Source organism: Eulemur rufifrons, chromosome 7 (assembly GCF_041146395.1).
Source record: "Eulemur rufifrons isolate Redbay chromosome 7, OSU_ERuf_1, whole genome shotgun sequence".
Lineage (NCBI taxonomy): Eukaryota > Metazoa > Chordata > Mammalia > Primates > Lemuridae > Eulemur > Eulemur rufifrons.
In genome coordinates this window covers 240,947,514-240,969,501 of record NC_090989.1, presented here as the reverse complement: position 1 = coordinate 240,969,501, position 21,988 = coordinate 240,947,514, and the positions used below count along the sequence as shown (strand labels likewise).

At 37.2% G+C, this 21,988-nt stretch overlaps 1 protein-coding gene across 2 annotated transcripts in view; it reads left to right on the top strand.

Moving 5' to 3' along the window:
* Positions 1-21,988, top strand: part of MLLT3 (MLLT3 super elongation complex subunit) — a 249,900-nt gene that overhangs the window by 188,433 nt on the left and 39,479 nt on the right. The window lies entirely within an intron of this gene.

Here is a 21,988-nt window from a genome sequence, read left to right as displayed (position 1 = left end):
TAGGTCACCAAAGGTGACTGCTCAGTGAGATGTTTCCAGATAAACTCAAAGATCCTTCTATTAGGTAGGAGAAAAAAGAAAAGCATTTACTAAAGTGTTTGGAGGTAATACTTGTACCTTTGAATTCTGAAAACTTAGAGGATAAGGATGTGGTGCTACAGAAGTAGGAAGAAATATCCACCATCTGTGACACAGAAAAGGAAGTTTCCTTGCCTTTCTTGGTCATGGAAAGAAAATGTACGCATGGGGCCCTCAGATATCACTTTAGAGAGAGAGAGAGAGAGAGAGATATTACTAGAGTGCCCCTGGTTTGGGACCTCTGTGCTTAGAATCATAGTACTATTTTTAAAAAAATTAAATTGCTGACCCTTTATTATGTGGCTCTTCTATTTTTTTTTTTAAGTATGATAAACTATCATGTCCCTTTGAGTTATTAAGAACATTTTCTTCTAAATTTTTTATAATATTCTTTGATTACTTTAGTGATGTTTGGCAATAACACTTAAAAATATGTATGTGCTAGGTACTTTCTATATATAAGCACTGTATTAGGTGGTACAAACAGTACAAAATTAAAATTTAAGCTGGGCTTTGAAGGAAAGAAGGCACGAATTAGTGGAGATGAGGGAGATGAGGGTGTGGGGTTGGTAGGAAAAAGGCATTCTTGGTAGGAGGAAACAACGTGGAAAAAAAACGATGGCAAATGTAAACAGTCTGTGTTGTCTTTGCTGAAAATGAGGAGAAATCTCCTAAATCCCTGCAGTTAATTTATCAAACCGGTTTATTGGGAATAAAGGAAGCCTTATTGAACTCTACTTCATTCTGGGAATGGGCTGGACTTTTTTTACTCTGTACCCTCTTATTTAATCCATACAGTGGGTAAGATGGCCGTTGTTCTCATCGTGTAGATGTGGAAGTGGGAAGGCAGAATTCAAAGCCAGGTCTGACTAACGCCAAAACGCGTGCTCTTTGTACTGTACCACTGATTAAACCTTGTTCAGAGTGAAATCACATCAAATTAAAACCACTGTGATACTGACTAAACCTTTTTGAGAAAAAAAGCATCAAATTAGTAATGTTAACTTTCCCATCACCTGACTTCCTCTGACCCTGTGGTAGTGGTGCCACGGTCCAGTGAAAAGGGAAGAATAAGAAATAAGATATAGCGGCAGTACTTGGATACCTGGCTATGAATAATGGATGCAGGAGACTCTGGCATGATTTCTAAAATGCTGCTTGATTCCTGCTTCATATACCTTGTTACCATTTTCTGAGAAGCAGAATTGTAGAAAGTATTGAAAAGCTGTGGTACTGTAGATGCTATCCAAGGGGACTTTTCACCAATGCACTATCTTATTAGGATGTTTCATATACCTCATCCCAGAGGCAAGGCCATGGCCAGTGTTACTGTAAGTGCTCCTATCTATTTTATTGGTACTGTATTGCATTATCTAAATGTTGCACTCATGAAGGATCTGAAGAAGGAAAGTAGGGCTTCCTTGTCTTGGAATATAGCCATACCTGGCTAATAAATTATCTTTGTGGGCCCAGAAAGGGTGGTCCAAGCACGTACACTTGGAACCAAAAGACTAGATAGGTTCAGCTCAGTAATGGTGAACTATAAAATGTGGATTTAATGATAATACCCACCTCATGAGATTATAGATGCAAACTGCCATTCAGGTATTAATTCAAGCAAAAAATGTTAATTATGTCACAAATACAGCCCTTTGTTTGGTGATTTTATGAATCATATTCTGTGATGACCTGATGTTGGTAGATGTTCTCGTATAGATTGAGAAGAAAAGCTGCAGTCTAGGGACTTAGTGATCAAAGCAGAATCTTTCTCAAAGTCTACCCTAGTTTAAAATGTTAAGTATCTGAGAAATTCCACTCAAAGCGACTTGGTGCATTTTCAGTAGTATAAAGTGCCCACTATATTTTCAGGTTTCCTCCTCTTCCCCATTATTTGCCAGCATTGTTTTAATTAAAGGTGAACCTCAAACTTGGCTGCTGACTTTGTGATGGATATTTACTTATTTAGAGACAATGTCTTCCTCTGTCACCCAGGCTAGAGTGCTATGGTGTCATCATAGCTCCCTGGAACCTCCAACTTCTGGGCTCAAGTAATCCTCCTGCCTCAGCCTTCTGAGTAGCTGGGACTACAGGTGCACACCACCATGCTTGGCTGATTTTTAAATTTTTTGTAGAGATGGGGTCTTGCTGTGTGCCCCGGCTGGTATTGAACTCAGGGCCTCAAGCAATTTTCCTGCCTTGGCCTCCCAAAATCCTGGGATTACAGGTGTGAGCCACTGTGCCTGGCCTATGATGGGTTATTTTGAAGTGCCAGATTATCTGGTGATTTTAGAACAGAATCAGACTATTGCTTACCAAACCAGCCTCATTGTCCAGCAAGTTTCAGAGACTTGCAGCACGTCCCATGCCCTCTTTTAAAGATGAGTCATGCACAGTCCTCCTTGTTTTGTTTAATGAAACGAGTGAGTCTTGCAGTTTACCCCTAAAAAACCACAGTTTAGAGGAGGGAAGGGTGTGCCATGTGCTGCCCATCTCTCTGTCCTCATAGCTCCGTGGTCTCTCTTCTTTCTTTAGAAAACCTTTCAAGGCTTAAACACCCTGAAGGTTTAAGACCAAATTTAGAAACCACATACAACTCTCTTTTGTAATGCATTTACTACAGGATTTAATTACAGAATTTTTAAAACAAGAGACTTCAGAAAACAACTTGAATTTTGCAGAGGCTAATGGGAAGCCAAGTTTAATAACTTGCCTAACATCACACAGCTCTCATTGCAAAAAAAAAAAAAAAAAAAAAAAGGCCCCTAGGATGCAGGTCCCTGATTGGCATGCTGTTATGTTTCTGGTTGGAACAGGTCGCAATCCATCACTCACTTTCCTAAACTCTCCTCCTCTTGAGCATTTTAAAGTGGTTTCTAGTAAGTTGTTGCCATTTAAGAACTAGCCCTTACACATCTTTTGGCCCTGCATCTCAGCCTATGCCCCTTTGTTAAATAAATGAACCTTAGATTTCATATCCTCAGCAGAATCTCACCTAAAATGCTTCATGCTATGTCTAAATGAGGGTAGCATATAAGTCCCAGTGGATGTTACAGAGGTTAATTGGTGAAAAACCTCATAGACTTTGTGTCCTGGTCATCCTTGATTGTCGCTGGGAAATTACCAAACAGAATAATCATGACTTGCTATATAGTTCAGGGGGAGAAAAATCACTAGGCAAAACAGAAAATGGCGCATTTCAGTATCTGGAAAATTAAAAGTTTTAGTATTGTTTAGTAATAAAAACATGGAATAAGCTGGGCACAATGATGCGCGCCTATAATCCCAGCTACGCGGGAAGTTGAGGTGGGAGGATCACTTGAGCCCAAGAGTTCAAGTCCAGCCTGGGCAACATAGTGAGACCCCCATCTCTTAAACAAACAAACAAAAACATGGAAGGAGCTTTAAAAACCTCCAGGGTAAATGGAAGCTTTACTTGGATAAGCTGATATTCTCAAGAAAGAAAAACTGAATCCTCTTCCCTCCTACCCTCCAGTCTCTTCGGTATCTGCCTTGTGTCTTGGCGTGTTCTCCTTAGTCCATCTAAAATATAATGAGTCATCTTTCAGACCAAACAGCCGCCTTCATACATATACACCTCCCTCCAACTTTCCAATTAACCCTGATGCTCGTTGTACTATAGTCCCTTCATTTCCTTCCCTTTACTGACAGACAGCTCAAAAGCTCCCTTATTCCTCAACCCATTGTGATCTGGCTTTTGCTCTTGAAACAGTTCTTAAAACTATTAAGTGCCTTCCAGATCCTAATGTAGAAACCACCTTTTAGATTTGACGTCTCTGGCACCTTTGACTGGCTTTTCTGCTCTATTCCTTGTCACTATTAGACCTACCCTGATCTCACCCTGTGCGTCTCCTCTGCCTGCCGGTCTTCCTCTACCACTCTTAAGTTAGCCATTCCCAGTCTCCTTCTTTTCTATTATGGAGTCTTCCCCTGGACAGTCACCTCTTACCAACACATAATTGTTATGTCTTTTTCTTTAATCTTCACTTGTTCTCAAAAGCTACCAACTGAACAACTCTGACCAGCAGGTACCTGAAACACAACAGGTTCTTGAGGCACAACCTATTCTAAATAAGTGTCTTTTGCAGACACTGATGGTTGTCTACTCAATATCCATTTTGCCCTTCTTCTTATTAATAGAATTTCTGATTCATTGGGGCAGTAATGTGGCTAACAAAAAAATTTTCCCCCAGTCTGCCTTGCAGATAGATATGGTCATGCAGCTAAATCTGGCTAATGAGATATAAATAGAAGTTACTAGGTGGGAATTACAGGGGCATTCTTTAAAAAGGAGGTGACCTGGCTGGCATGTGCCATTTTGTCTTCATCTACTACTTCTTGCCTGGAACTTAGATGTGATGGCTGGTGCTCTACCTGCCATGTAGTGAGACGCATATGGAGGATCACCAAGGGCAGGAAGAGACTGGATTCCTGATTCCCGACATTGGGGAGCCACTACACTGATCCTGTCTGTCATACTGGATTTCTCATGCAATGAAAAAAAGTAACTCCTATCTTAGTTCATTTTTTAGGTATCTGTTACTAGCTGCTGAGCATTATTTCCTAACTGATTTAGCCCCACCCATTATCCCCAAACACCTGCCCATGATTCCTAATTACATTAATATATATTCCACCAATTTACTAACCCAAGTTATAAATCTCAGTTATTATTGGACATATTTTTCAACAAGTACTTACTGAAGGCTTATTATGTGTTGTTGGGCACTGGGGATAAAACAATGAATAAGATAGGAACAGAGCTTACCTTCAAGTGAGAGGAAATACATAATTTTAGGTAGTGATTGGTGCTAGAATACTTATTTCTTTTCCCTCAAATCTCATTTCAGTTGGTTATGATGTCTTGTCAGGTTTGCTCCGGAAACATCTGTGAATCCATCTTTTCTTCTTCTTCCTGCTTCCATTCAGCTCTTGGTTCATTTTCTCATCACTTTGACTCAATTGAGGTTGGAGACTTGAGTTGTTCTGTCTGTCTCCTGTCTCTTTCCTTTCTCAGGTTCTTCTCTACATAACTTTCTAAAACACAGAAAAATTGTGAAAGGAAATATGCAAAAGGATATAAATCAACCTAGTTAAAATGATGGCGTTGTGGGTCATTTTGAAACTATTATCTTTTAAAATGTCATTTTTATAAAGGATTTCATTGTTGCAAAACCTTAGCTCTTGTATGGGCTAAGTACCAAATTCTCTTTAACGTTGCTTTTTTTCTTTTTCTCATCTTTTATTATGGAGACTTTCAAATATATATGAAATACACAGAATAGTATAATGAACCCTTCACTGACCATCACTCACCTTCAATAGTTATTAATGACCAATGCTGTTTTTATGTGCAGTGCCACCTTCTCCTTCCCTAGTATGATTTTAAGATGTATTCAATGAGTGCATTGCGCACCGTTTGGGGAGTGGTAACACTTGAAGGTGCTGACTCGGGAAAGGGGGGGTGGGGAAAAAAATATGAAACTATTGTTTTTAACTTGCACTGTTCACTTAATAATTTATCATGAATATTTCCCATATTATTTCATATCATTGTACAAGAAATAATGTATACATTATGAGGACATACTGTATCTAACAAGATATACTGTTAGACTCTTTGATTCTGTAAAATAAAAAAAAAAAAATGATTTTAAGATGTATTATTTCATTCATAGATATTTCAGTATGGATCTCTAAAACAAAAGGATTAAAATACCACCATCACATTTAAACTATTTAGTAATTCTTAATATCAAATATCTAGCCATTGTACAAATTTCTAGTAGAATCAAACTGTCATAAATTCTTTTTGTTTTTACATTTTTTATTTGAGATCCAAATAAGGTCCATAACTTGCAATTTGTATATTTTAAGTTTCTTTTAATCTATAGGTTCTCCTTCATCTCTTTTTTCACATAAAAGTGTAAGGAAAAAAATGGATTGTTTGTCATAGAATTTCTCAGTTTGGAATTTGACAACAGTGTCTTTGTGGTATGTTTTCTGTAAATTAGTGGTCGCAGTTGGAATTATGGTCAGATTCAGGTTAGGTTTTTGTTTGAGGTTTTGTTTTTGTTTTTTAGGCAAGATTATCTCATGGGTAGGGTTGTGTTCTTCCATCAAGAGGGGCCTATGAGATAAGATTATCTCTTTTTTGATAATGTTAACAACCACCACTGATGCTTAGTGCCTATATACATTAATTCATTAGGGGTTGTGATATCATCATTTTTTCTTCATTTATTAGCCAGAGTTCACTTATACAGAGAAACTCTCCCTCTTCTACTTTTAACCAGTAGTACAGTTTATACAGAAAAATAAAACACAGTGCTTGATTCTTTCCCTTTATCAGTTTTCGAAAGAATGAGTTTGCTTTGCTAGCATCCTACAGTGTTTTCAAAAGTTTCAGTTTTTTTTTTTAGGCATTGCTTTTAAGTGTTCTTTAATCAGACCTTTCCATCCTCATTTTCCTTTGCTGTCCCTTATCCTTTAGTCACCTTAAAATATTAGCAATCCTTGGTTCCTTGACGATTCCATGCTGCTTTGTGCCCCAGAGAAATACCCTTTGTCCCTATGACCTGGTTAACTTTAACCTATTCTTTGAAGCTTTTCTAAATAATCTGCTCCACCCCAATAAACCACTTCCTCCTCTGTGCTGCTTCCATGAACAGTTTATATATACTTTGATTATAGTTGTTATTCTCTTATATTAAAGTGTTTTTCTCCTGACCAGTGGAATATTTTAAGGGCAGACCCTGTTTCATAATTATCTGATTTCTCAGTTCTTTGCTCTGTGTCTGGCACTTACTGGCACTCAACAAATGTGGAATTAAATAGTGCGAAGATGTATTAATATACACATTTATAGTTAAAATTCCTTTTAAGTAATTGATGTATTTGTAGTGATCACTTATCTGAGTGATCTAGAGATGTGATTTTTTTGGTTTGTCCCCTTTATGGAGGTGGAGTAGACAGGCCACTCCGAGTGGGAGAGCTCACGGTACACAGACTAGTCTTCACCCTCTCAGAGGTGCACGGTACAGGGGGAGCCACCCCTGTGCAAATAGGTTCATAGAGCAAAATCCTGGGATAAATTGGGGGCCAAAGTAAGCACATTGTATAAATTGGATTGTGCTCTTAGCTGCCTTTGTGGCCCTTGCGTTTGTGTTGGAGTACATAAGCTAGAAGGAGTGTGTAGCTCTTGAAAACTCCCACAGAAAGATCAGAGATTTTTTTTTTTTTTTTAAACTGATTTTACCATGAAGAGTATTAAACCACAAAAATAACACAGGGGAGGCAAGGACTACAAATTAATCTTTTATGGAGACAGCAGAGGGTTGTCAGAGTCTAAAATCCCAAAACATTTGCTTCTGTATTTTAAAAAAGCAAATAGTTTTCAGAGAAATTTCAATAACAGGATGTTGAAGTGAAAGAAATTTCTGCCTCCCTGTTTCCTATAGGGACTGTGCAGAGGCGTGATAACATGAAAGTTATACGACCACCTTGTTTTTGCTGTCTTTACGATCATGAAATATGATCATATTCCCTCTAATGTTTACATGTGCTCTTGAAATTATTGGAACTGGTAAAATGCCACATGTTTGCTGTGTAAAACAGGACTGGGTTTTCCCCCCTTCTGTTTCCTCAGGTTGCATTGTCAAGATAGATTGGCTTTAAATTAATAACCTTAATTTGGTTGTTAAATATTTATTGAACCATCACATTTGAGTAACTGCAACCACACAATTAAATGTTAATTGTATATGAGGAAGAATGAATGAAAAAATACAAGAGTTAAGTTCCTAACCACAAGAGGCAAGTACTGTGAAAAAGGGTTATATTGAACAATAACACACTGAGAGAAACAAGATGTGGGGCATGTAGTTACTTCCACTAAAAAATTAGCGTCTTGTGCCTGTGTTGGCATGTCTGTTCTCAAATATATATTTAATTATACTCACTGGATACTATAGCATTTATAAGGGTGTTTTTAAAAGAATCATCATTACATCTATAAAAGAAAAATTATACCCAAATATAATTTATCACTGTGGGAGGCTGAGACTATTAAGAGAGAAAAATGAACTGAAGACAGCGGTCCTTTAGAAAGGAAAATGTTATAACCATCTTAAGACAAGGCATAGCCTCAGCATATGTACTTCGAAAACTTATCCTAAAATTTATGTAAATATAAATTGCTGGGTTCCCTCCTGTCTTCACTTTTGGGGATGCCCTAAATTGGAATTTGTATGCTAATGGTCCTGCACAGCTGCCCTTCCTCTAAGCCCTTATAGGGCCCTACATGTTGTGCAACCAAAAGGAGGCCTGCACTGATAAAGTTCTCTCTGTTCCCCTATAAAACATACCTTTGCCCATCACTGGTGAGTGTTCTCTTATACCATGAACATCTGCTCCCAAAGTGAGTGGCACACTCACCAAGAAGCCAGTGTAGTTGTTCCCAAACATAGATGTCAGTTCTACTTGTAATTACATTAGTTAATTAAATGTTTTATAAACCAATAATGTACACAAAAAGTAATTGTTTCTGTGAAAACTAAGCTGAAACCTGAAGGGAATGGGAGTCACTTGAAAAAATATGCTCTCAAATTAAGTATAAAACACCAAGGGAAAAAATCATGAGACGCTATTTGATAGAAGGACGCTTGCATTCTAACGGCTGTGCAAGTCTCTGGCATCTCGCTGTTAAACAGTGATCGTAGATAATGCATTAAGAGTGTGATTTATGTAAGAAAGACTTCTTCAGACCCCGTTGAAAACTTCTTGATCCTACATCAAAAGATTGGTTGATTAATGTGTATTTATAAACTATAAGTTAAAGTAAAATATTTAAGGGATGTGTGTGTGTGTGTGTGTGTGTGTGTGTGTGTTCTAGAATCTTTGACCTGACAGATCTCCACTGGCCAAAAATCTTGATTGCTCCTCACGTAGGATTCTAGTACTTTTTTCCTTGATCTTTGAGTTAGAATAAATCTCACTTTAGCAACAGCACTCTCTTGCCTCTCGTTTCTTCCATTATTCCATTTTATCGATGACGATATTACTCATACCTCCTACATGTGGCACGTTCCAGGTGAGTTTACAGGTCTTGTTAGCTTTGGCTGCATCCATACCCACCAACATTTCTCTTTAGCACTAAGTATGCTCCTGTAAATATATGCTGGACACAGGAATCTGCTTGTCACCATAGTACTTTGGGCCCAGGAAGACAGATTGTCCATATTTTGGTGAGGAACACGAACTATGTGTTTTTATAAACCAAGTGAAAAACTAGTGTCCTAGAAAGGGCCCCAAGGCTAACAGTTGCAGCAGCTCTGTGATCAGGGGCAAAATACTTATTAATAACTTTAAATTTCCGAAATGCAAATAATCTCACAAAATTGTGTGAATCAGATGGGTAGTAAACAGTACCTGGCACACAGTTGGTAGTCTGTACATGCTGGTAGAATCTGAGTATTTCTACCAGCCAGCCTGCTTGCTTGCTTCCTTTCTTTCATTCTTTTTTTTAATAAAATGGGGATCCTGCTAGTGCCCAATCTCACGTATCGTCAGGGGGACTATATGTGTCAAGGTCTTCCCAAATTTTAAAGTGCTGCTCAAAAGATGTTAAAGAGTTGACTTTATCTTAGAAAATAACTGAAAATACAATCTGCAGTAAGCATTTTATTCTTTCAGTTGGTAGTTTTTGTTCTCCTTTGATGTGACATTGTCATTACGAATGCTGTGTTCATATGTATTAGTTAACTTTTGCCAGGATGCTTCATCTTGTCTCTTGATTAGAACTGTGAATTTTGAAGGTGAGAATTATGTTTTCTCAGACTATGTCTGTCCCAACCACAGGGTCCTCCATTCAGAAAATCCTGCAATATGGTTAGTTACCTGTGGTTTTCCTTCACCTGTTTACCTGATGCTCTGCCGGCAGTACTTTTGTTGGCTCTTCAACAACTCAAAGCCTATAAAAATGCAGAACGTGGCTAGCATGGTTTAATCCATCTGAGGGCATGTAAAGTACCACAGAGGAAAGATTTATTTTGCTTTCATTGTGTGTGGTTTGTGAACCATGTCAGTAAGTCAAAGGAAAAGCTTTTAATTGTTACAGAAAGGACAGTTAAAAGGTGTTTAACCTAAATTTCTCTCTTGAATGCCAAATATCTCTCCAGGGGAGAAAGATGCCAAGTTTTTTCTGATTAGTTCATTACAGAATAGTGAACACATAGCCGCGATGAAAAGGCAACAGAGTTTTGCATTAGATTCATTGCTACATATTTTAAAGTAACTTAAAAGTTACCCCATTAATACCTTTTAAAGCTATTCATAAAATGCCACTTTACATCTGGCATCAGATCTATTAATTTGACTATTATGAATATGTAGGAATAGTTTTGAAAACTCCTGTGCTCATGTAAAGCCTCCAGGCTCTTATTAGCTGAAAAATCTTGCCTTCTGCCAGGGCATGGAGCCAAGGCAAGATCCTTAAGTAGATAACATTTAGCATTTGAAATAATAATAATGAAGGAGAAGTCCACATGGGGCTTGCAAGTTGTTATCCATTTGAAATATCCAGTATGGAGTTGGAGGCCGGGGGAGAAGATTAAGCAGATGTCAGGTTTATTTCAGCAGGATATACTGCTTAACCACCTTCTCTGCAAAGTGTTTTATGCCCAGCATCCTGGGAAGGGCAGTGACTAATTCATTTGGACCATCTGTTGCTTTGGGAGACACTATGGGTTGGTTCCTCCAACTATTAGCTTCACAGGTGGTGAACAATGAATTTGGGGAGATTATGGCCTTTCCTTACTCTTGTGGGACCTTTCTTTCACCTGTCCTCTTCTCATATGGGTCACCTTGGATTGAAACCTACCTCCCATATCTCCCTTAACTCCCCACCGCCCCAAAAAAGAAATCATCACAGAGCTTCTTTAATGGGCCCTTTAAAAAAAAAAAATTGAAATAGACTAGGATTTTGTATGTACTGGCCTGTCATTGTTTTCTGGAAACCTTATTTCTCCGCACTCTTTCCCCAACGTTTTAGTCCTTGTTTTCTTATCTTTTCTGAGGAAGAGTTTAAAAACACTTCCCATGTTTGTTACAAGTATGTCTTACAGTCAGTGTCTGACACTTCATGACTAAAGGTAGCCCCTAGCAAGGCGGTATCTCTCAGTGATGAAGGAAGTTACAGTTAGTTTCCTATTCTGAGTAGAGTGGATTTTTTTTCTCCAGCTAATAGAGTTGTACACCTAGACATAGAGCCGGCATCTTTTTTTGTGGACCCCAAATTTACCTATTAGGAATTTTGAGTTAAATTATCATCATCTGTTAATTCCCCTCCTGACCTCCCTACCAGAACTATGGCACTGTAGTAGCCTTAAAATGTTAGTTCTCTAACTCAGTGCCAGGTCATTTGTTGACTCAGTGTCTGGATAGGAGGAATCACAGGTGAGATTCTTAAAACTGCTCCCCAGCCTCTTGTTTTGCACAGCTGGCATCTTATTTTGTGCTCAAATTGGGAAGAGCTTCTCTGGCTCTTTGCCTCCATAGGTGGCAAATACCTGAAATCTTGATTCAGATTCTGGAGGAGGTAACTGCCCCCCAATACTCCCAACCCCACTTTTTTCTTTGAGTCCCCTGTGATTGGTCTGTCAGCCTGCAGACAAAGACTGTGTGGGAATCCAGCCATCTCCTTGCTGTGTCTGTTACACAGGTGAAAATTCTATGAACTGCATTAGTCATTTTCCTCATCTGGAAAGAAGCAGAGATGGTGGCATAGAATGCTGTGATAGAGTGGTTGTAAAGGATAATTAATATGACTGTAAATCTTTTTCAGATATGAAACTTTATAGAAATAATTGTTATTATCAATGATGAAATATTTTCAAAAAAAGCATCAAATAACCAATTTACATGTTTTAAAGTCAATAATGTCAATTATATCTTGTTAGCATTATCACTTTTTCTTATTATTCTTGATTTGTTATTAAAATGTATTTACCTGTTCCTATTAAGTGATTGATGTTTTAAAAACTAAAAAGCATAGGCCGGGCGTGGTGGCTCACGCCTGTAATCCTAGCACTCTGGGAGGCCGAGGTGGGCGGATCGTTTGAGCTCAGGAGTTCGAGACCAGCCTGAGCAAAAGCAAGACCCCATCTCTACTAAAAATAGAAAGAAATTATATGGACAGCTAAAAATATATATAGAAAAAATTAGCCGGGCATGGTGGTGCATGCCTGTAGTCCCAGCTACTCAGGAGGCTGAGGCAGGAGGATCTCTTGAGCTCAAGAGTTTGAGGTTACTGTGAGCTAGGCTGACGCCACGGCGCTCACTCTAGCCTGGGCAACACAGTGAGACTCTGTCTCAAAAAAAATAAATAAATAAATAAAAATAAAACTAAAAAGCATGACTAATTATTACAAAGGGCTGATAATAACTTTTTTTCTCTATCAACTAGCATTACTTCTGCCCAGCAGTTAAAAGTAGTTATATCAGGCATAGCTGTTGGAATAGAGAGAAGGAGGGAGGGATTGCACGTATTTACGGTTGTCATTTATTAGCCTTTTCATAGCATGTAACCTAAAATTTCAGACTTGTATTTAATTATTTAATTATATCATTGTATAATTCTGAAATTGAGGAAAAATTTTTATAGCAAGATCTACTGTAGATATTATAATGCTATCATTAAAAACAGTGTTACAAGTGAGTAATATGAGCATTTAGCCTTGGAAATGCAACAGTCAACATCCAACGATAAAGTGGAGATAAAGTGAACAGAGTCTTCTGTGAGTCTTCACAAATCCTCAGATTCCAAAAATTGCCAATTGGTAAGTCCTTTAGTGTTTCCCAGTAAAACTCTAGAATTGAATAAGGAGCATTTGAAAAAGATTGTGGTTATCACTAGGTTCTAACCAGTTTATACCTAACAATTCTAATTTGCTGAGTTTTTTAATAAAGTTAACTAGAGAATGCAATGACTCATCAGTCTGTTAGTGTTAACTTAGGGTAAGGTGGAGGAGACATGCAGACCAGCTGATTCTTGACATGAATGAATTTGTACTGACTCTACAAATGCATTTAAAGCATTCATGTCAGCCTGTAAAGAGATCCCTTGTGAAGAGTTACAGAGTTTTGCATTTTGTCCTGTCCCATTTGTTATTTTTCAGTGAGTTTTGTAAAGATACGGAAGCCATGCTCACCAGTGACCCAAAGCTGGAAGGGATAGTGGGTTCCACTTAATCTCAGAATCATGATAAAAATAGGCTAAACCCAAGAAAATGAAATTTACCAACAATAAATATAAATGTCTTCCTTTAAAATCAAGTAACTATTTTGATTAATAAAGGATAAGGGAGATGGGCTCTAGAGACAGTTTTTATGGGGGGAAATGATCTTGGGGATTTTAATAGACTGTCAGCTCTATATGAGCTAGTTTAATCTAAGTCTATATTAATAGAAAAATTTTATATCAAATGTGTTAAATTACAGTTCTGTTACTTTTTCCCATCAGACTGCATCTGGGTGTTGTGTTTGGTGGCATGCTTTAAAGATGCTGACAAAACAGAAATGTAGCTCAGGGTCCAGGACACTCTGAACCCCGAAGGGTCTGAGAACCACCAGGCACGGTTTAAGGAAAACAAAATTGGTGATAGACGTAGTATTAATATTTATCTTTATTTTGGAAGTGTGCTCTTGGAAGTTTCTCAGAGTGTTCTGATCAACAGTAGATTCGGCTTCTTGGCGACTCAGGGGATGCTGGCAGGATAAAGCAGCTTGGGAGAGACCTCAGGTGAGCAGGTTGATAGGTACTTATCCTGTGAAGTTCCCTCTCACCTACAAGGTGTGCTGATCCTTGTGGCAAGCCACCACTGATATGCCCCTTCCTAGACAACCTATTGACTTCCATATGGGTTTATCTTTTTCTGTAGTTGTTTTCTGTCTTTAACCTTATATAGCACCTTGTCTTTAGTATATCAAAATAGTAGAATAAAATGGGAGAAACGTAAGAATAGATATATGCGAAAATCTTAACTTTCATAAACTTGCATAATTTCTAGTTGCTGGTTGGACATCCATCTATCATGTACATGTCTTTCTTCTACAACTTTAGAGACCTACATTTGATAGTGACAAAGAATCATAATTTTTAACCCTATCTTGTTTTAGGAAAAATAGGGTAGCTTATAGAAATAATGCTTAAATGCAGCAACGTAAGATTAGATTTAAAAGAAGTAGCTGTAGAAAGTGGATCGGGGACAGATTAAACATAGGCTGGCATTTTTCTCATGAAAATATTAAGTAAATAAATAGATGGCTAGATGAGATGGAACAATGATTCCATGTGTTTTAGGTTGCTCTTAGATCCTCCTAGGCTCACTTTATGTTGCTTGTTAAAGATCTATCTTGAGGTCTTTTGGTCTCATGTAGTAATAATTCCCTCATACTATCCATCTCCCCTGCAAAATAAATATGGAGACAATTAACACAATTCCCCCTATGTTATTACCTTATTTACCTTATCTTATTTATCTTGTTTACCACTATCTGCAGGAACCTGTTCTGCTTCCTTCCCTTGTTTTTCCCTCTGCTTTTTCCTTTTCCTGTAAATTAGCCAAGGTTTTCTACACACAGATAATCAATCATCTAGATGTGATTTTATTCCTACAAAATGATTAACTAATATAAATTGATTTGCCTTTTACAAAATTTTCTACCCAAATTTCCCAGGAGAATTGGTAGGACCAAGCAAGAAATCCAGCATCATCAGCTAGTAAACTGTTGTGCAAAATTGTCATCAGGTGAACTGTTCTATATCTTGATCTGGTAGCAGTTACATGAGTGTATATATATATGTAAAAAATATTTGAACTCTACACCTAGATTTTTTTTGTGCACTTTGGTGCATGTAAGTTACACCTCAATTTACTATTTTACAATTTTCTATTTTACATTTTTTTTTTTTTTTTGAGACAGGGTCTTGCTATATTGCCTAACTGGTCTCGAACTCCTGGGCTCAACTCAAGTGATCCTCCCACCTCAGCCTGCCAAGTAGCTGGGATTCTGAGAATGTCCCACCATGCCCTGCACACCGCAATTTAGTCTATAAAATATCTAATTTGTCTTGCTATTATAAAAAGGAAATTATTTCTCCAACTGTTAATTTGTACTTCTAACTTTGTTCTTAAAAAAGAAACTTTAATTGTTCCCTCTGTGTAAATATTTTGGAGAGATTGTTGTTTTCATCTTTGAAGAGTGGCAGCCAATTTGCCAGAGTTATTGATGTATGTGAGATATTGAAGTAAAAGGCAGTTAAACTTTAAACCATAAACTAGACTATAAAGCCTGTGAAACCAGGTATTATATCTGGGTTGTTCAGCACTGTTTGCCTACTGTGCTAACACATTTCTAGACACATAGTAGGCATGTAAGAACAAGTCAGTAAAAGACACATATAATTTTTATACATTCAAAATTTGCTGATGTTTTACACAAAGGAATTTATGATTATTTGGGGATCAGTACTTTGATCTTTATATAATTATATGTTGCTACTTTTTCAGTAAGTAGATCTCAGTCTATGTAACAAGGTTTTAAGATTTGCTTTCAAAGCCCTATCTATATTTATAATCTTGGGGAAAAATTAATATCCTACTTTTTAGTTCTCTATTTAAACTTACCACCTTTTACCTCCAAATATCTCAACATATTTTTCTAATTTATATCCTTCTTAATGTAACACTATCAAATCTACAACTATTTTCTTTGGCTAACGTTTAACATTTTATCTGTAGTTTGTTGGAAAAGTTGCTGCCAAATTCACCATTAAATTCTCTTGGTTAATTCTCATAACATTTCCATAGCCACTTCCATAATAATCTGATGGGCCAAATGTATTACACAATGCCCCAAAGTATACATGACTTTATTAAATTTTAATATTTTAAAATAGAAACTAAATCAAATTGCCTTACTAGACAGAGTGAGAGAAGAACAATTTAATGGGCAATTGTTAGTATATATTCGGTATAGCTTTTAATAAATGACTTTATTGAAATACAGTTCACCCATTTTAAGTGTTCAATTTGACAGTTTTTAGTATATTCACAGAGTTGTGCAACCATCACCACAATCAATTTTAAAACAATTTCACTGGCCCCCAGATAAACCCTTACCCTTTAGCTGTTAACTCTCAATTCTCTGATCTCCCCTAGCCCTAGCAACCGCTAATCTACTTTCTGTCCCTACAGTTGCCTATTTTGAACACTTGATATTAATGGAATCATGGAATATGTGGGTCTTTTGTGCCTGGAATCTTTCAGTTAACATGATGTTTTCAAGGCCTATCCATGTTATAGCACATACCAGAACTTCATTCCTTTTTGTCTGAATGAATTGTATGGATGTAGCACAATTTTCATTTCTGTTTCTTGGTGGATGGACGTTAGGATTATTTTCACCTTTTGGCTATTGTGACTAATGCTACTGTGAACAGCTGAGTGGAAGTTTTTGTGTGGATTCAGTGTAGTTTTACATAATGTGTTATTGACGAAACATTACCTTCTGATCCCACAGCAGCACTCAGAGTTTCTGACATTTTTGTTAGTGTAATTTTCCTATCTAATTCTGAGCATCTTGAGAAGGTTTGGGGAATTCTGATATATGTTATTTTTCTCCTCACTGGAATGTCCCATTGTATCGATTATTACTGATATTCTTACTGCAGAAAACAAGGTAAACTAGATGGTCTCACCCACATCCTTACTGTAGGTGGACATAACCCTTTCCTCCATTCACTGGCATATAAGTTTTGTTAGAAACTGTCCTGAAGGATCCCATCTTTTGGAATAATTTTTTTTTCCTTCCTGTTTACTTTTTTGTTTTTGGCAATTACCTTCTATTATATTCTTTTTGGGGAAAGCAGCTATCTTTAAAAAAAAAAAAAAAAAAGACAAATTCTACCATCTTGTTCCTCAACCTTTGATTTTTCTTTCTAGCTGACTCTTCAGTTTTGTTGTTTATTAGAATAAGTGCCCAAAAGAAGCAATCAAGTACAAATTTTCTTCCTCATCCAGTACTTGATTACATTTTTGTTTTCAGGTTTATATAAGAATCAATTTGGTTAAATTGGAAAAATTTAACCAATTGGAAAAATTCTTTTAGGTGAGAATCAAAATGTTGATCTTCATAAATGTCAATTTGACCATAAAGCATACGTTTATTTTATTTGGTTAGGTGTTATTTGGGGCAGTTGTGACATTATAACCTTTGCCCTCCCTGATGAAAGGGAGCCAGTCCTGTATTTCTGTTTATAGAACTTGAGCTTCCAGATATCTAAAATTTATTCGTGGCCAGGCATGCTGGCTCATACCTGTAATCTTAGCACTCTGGGAGGCAAAGGTGGCAGGGTTGCTTGACCTCAAGAGCTGGAGACCAGCCTGAACAAGTGCAAGACCCTGTCGCTACTAAAATTAGAAAAATTAGCCAGGCGTTGTGGCATGCACCTGTAGTCCCAGCTACTCGGGAGGCTGAGGCAGGAGGATTGCTTGAGCCCAGGAGTCTGAGGTTGCAGTGAGCTATGATGACCCCACTGCACTCCACCTGGGTGTCAGAGCGAATCTCTTAATCAATCAATAAATTAAATTAAATTAAAATAAAATAAAATTTATTTGTTTAAAATACTTACTTGAACTTTGGAAACAATTAATGAATTGTACTTGCTAAAGGAGTGACCTTTAGATAGCCTTCCAGTAGGGGTTTGCAGTGGCTTGGGAATTCTAAGTTTGTAACTTTTTTCCAACGGTTTTTTTCAAGATGTTGCTGTGTCAGAGGAGCTGTCTGGTAAAGAGTAATTTATTTTATTGATGAGACTTTTATTTGTATACATTCAATAATATAATTGGCATGAAAAGTCACTTTTCAGGATAATATATCTCAATTACATCTTCCACAGTAACCGAGCAACTTGGACAAGGTCAGAACATTACTCTTTCGAGGAATAAAGTTGTTTAGTTGCCATAGGACAGTGTCCTAAAGGAGCTAAAGACTGCATAGCTAGTGAGTGAGGTCATTAAATTTTTTCCCTTTTTTTCAAAAAAAAAAAAAAAAAAAAAAACGAAGTATGTTGTGTTCCTAGCAAAAATAGACTAAGGAAAATAAAATGGTAAATCATAAGTTTGTCAGATTTCTACCCACTATAAGCATGATGTTGCTGTGTTAAATACCCATAGAGCAGGGATCAGCAAAAACTGTAGTCTCTGAACCAAATCTGGCACACTACTTGTTTTTGTAAATAAAGTTTTATTGTACACAGCCATGCCCATTTGTTTATATATTGCCTATGACTGCTTTCATGCTACAAGATTAGAGTTGAGTAGCTCTGACAGAGACTGTATACAGCCTGAAGTCTAAAACATTTATCATTGGGCTTTTTACAGAATAAGGTCGCTGACCTCTGCCATAGAGGATGCAAAGTAAGAAAGACATATTTTCTATCCTCATCCTTATTTAGTAGGATTGTGAGGGAAAGTGGCTAACACAAATATTTAGATAACTTACACACAAAGCACAAAGTAGAATAGTAGAATTACTAGGAATGAAAAGGACATGAAAGGCCAACTTAATATATTAAAGCTATAAGAAGCAGTATTTCTATATTGAAGAGTACTGAATATCAGGATAAAACAGTGCTAGACAGTACTAGTGGGCCTGTAATTCATTATCAAAGCTCAGTTCAGGACAGTTTGGAATTTTATATATATCCAGAAAATAGGAGCAGAGTGGCCAATACCATAAAAGGCAGTTGGCATTTTTTTACAGGGAATTTTTGGGGGTCTGGAATATTCTGTGTAGTCAGATATTCACTTGGCTGTATCATTCCAGCACATCTTTAGAATAGAAACTTGGGGCATCCACGGAATGAGGTCTGTCACCTCCAGTGATGTCTGTGGCAGCTGAAAGCTTCTATAAATAGGCTTTGTCCACTCCTGCAAGGTTCATTACTCCAGCGATTAAGCCTCCAAACAAATCTTGATGACAGGAACCAGACCAACTCCTTGTTGGTCTTTCTTTAGCAAAGCTATAGCCAAGAAGAAAAAAACCACACAAATTTTAGAAGCTAACTTGTCAGACTTTGGGTTTATTGGCTTCTAAGGGAGTAGGGTTAGGACTACTGACCAGAGAGGTATTTGAATGGTACTTCTCCGTACTCTGTGACATGCTGTGCCTTAGAAACTCTTCTCCAAACATTATTTTGTGCCACTTCAGGTACAGAACAGACTTTCCCTAAACATAAACTGACTGATTACACCACTCTTTTTTTTTTTTTTTTTTTTTTTGAGACAGAGTCTCACTCTGTTGCTGGGGCTAGAGTGCCGTGGTGTGTCAGCCTAGCTCACAGCAACCTCAAACTCCTGGGCTGAAGTGATCCTCCTGTCTCAGCCTCCTGAGTAGCTGGAACTACAGGCGAGCCTGGCTAATTTTTTTTCTATTTTTAGTAGAGATGGGGTCTTGCTCTTGCTCTGGCTGGTCTTGAACTCCTGACCTCAAGCGATCCTCCTGCCTCGGCCTCCCAGAGTGTTAAGATTTACAGGCATGAGCCACCATGCCAGGTCTACGCCGCTCTTATATTTACTGATTCTAATTCCAAGCTCTTTTTCATTTCAGATAATGTTATATAAAGTATGTTTCTTCATGTGATGCTTTTTGGACCCTGTCAACAAGGTGGCATGCATCTCTACTCATTCTGTATGTGAAATACAGAAATGGCATTGGCAACTGGAAATGGGAATTTGGTTTCAATCTAAGGGACTGCAGTCCTATCCCACAGAGTGGAGTGATAGGCCAGCTTACTAAAGGGAAAGCTGGGATGCAAATATCTCAGAAGGCAGAATGCCTTGGCATCAATGCCAGAGAGAGACCATTAAAATGGATCTTGTCAGACGAAAAGTATCATTTCACGATGGTCTCAAAATTAGAACTTTATTAAAATGGACTGCTGTGTCAATTAGTGGTACATAATTATATGAGACTCTTGTAGGTGACTTTTAAAGAAAACAATAACCTAAGATAGTGTTTTTCCCCCGCCCTTGCCATTCATTTGGCACTGTCTAGAGACATTTTTAATTGTCATGACCTGGGAACATGGGGAAGGAGCCAAAAGTCTTAGCTGAGATTTTGGTGTTTCAGGATAGATTATTAAATCTTTCTGCAATCCTTTGGGGCATGAAAAGAGAGTATTTCTTAGTGCTTTAGGATGTTCCCAGTTGAACCAAGAACAAATATTTTGTTGTTTTGTTCATATATTTCAAACATAATTATTGTAAAAATTTTTGGAAAGTATAGAATAGTTTTATAAAGAAGAAAATGAACACCATGATACCACCATTCACTTGTACATTTTCTTCAAGATGGAAATACTATGGAATGCAATGTTTCATCTATCAAAATAGTCTCTTTAGGTAAATCAACTGGATGATGGTGGAATTTTTTCTGGGCTTTCATCTTATATTATCTTTTTCTAGCCCCTTCTCTTTCAGATAATACCACCATCACACAAAGTTTAGAGTCAGTTTATCAGAAAGTGATTAATTAGACTATAAATACCTGAGGAGAATTCCCAGCTTCAGGAATTCTTACTGATATTTAAATACAGCGAGGAAGAAGTTTTGTAGAACTCTTTATTATTGTCAGTGCTTAGGGACATTTGTTAAGTACCTTTATTCATGGTAGGTTTTATTAATAAATAAAAGCATTTTATAACTTCTAGTCTGACTCTAGAGGTAACTTCTTTTCTGGATGAATTATAGTTGATTATGATATCTCAAAAGGCAAGGGAGAGGAAAAGACCAGATAATCCAGACCACCACACCATGGTATCCCTGAACTTCAAAAGCCCCGGGAGGGTGCAGCTGGGGAGCACTGTATTTTCTGTACTCTTGGTGAGTCAAATTTGGTTTGGCAGAGAATTTTTAGAAGTAGATAAGGCTCTGTAAGTAAAACTTTGCAGTTTTAGCCAAAGAAAACAGACTGTAGATTTGATGACTCTATTTGATTTATTAGTGCCATATGCAGGCCTTTTGATCTTCAGGATTCAGTAAACCAACGAATTGATATTTATCAGAATTTCATCGCATGGGAAGAAATGTTAATTTGCCTGTAGTGTTGATACTAATATAATTATCCAACACCTGCATCCCATTGATGATAATTGTGTTAGATTATATTAAATTTTAATGATAGGTACGGACTGAGCATTAAGAACAAGTTTTTGGATAGTGTTAACATTGAAAATGCTCTTATTTCTTAAGTACATCAAACTTGCTTACTTCTGTGTAACAAAATCTCTTACTAGGAGTGCAGGAACTGCATATATGTAGTGATTGTGGTTTTTAAAGGAAAAAAGAGAAATAATTGACACTGATGATACCACATGAACAGACATTAAGTAATAAAGGCTACTCACAATCTAAATTTGTCAGACACTATAAAGAAGTTTCAATTAAGTTAGAGGTTTCACCCCACCTCTGAATTCCTTTGTAATACTTTTATAAATTAGCAAAAACTACGGGACAAATACTTCTGCCATTAAGCAATCAGCATCCATCTGTTTTTGTCTTTGTACTACCAAGACAAGTTAACATATGGCAGGAGTGTGTAAGTCTGTGAAATTGAGATGAACTGTCAAGAACAGTATCATGATATTAGTATTTTCTTTAAATGGATCTTTTTCTTGAAACTGTTGGGGCCCACATTTTTCTTCAGGAGGAAAAACTTCTCAATCTCAAATAATGGGATGCCCTAAATGAGTTTCACTTTCTTTTTTCTGTGAATTCTTAATTATTATAATACTTAACCAGGCCATTCCTACCTGTAGATGATCTGTACT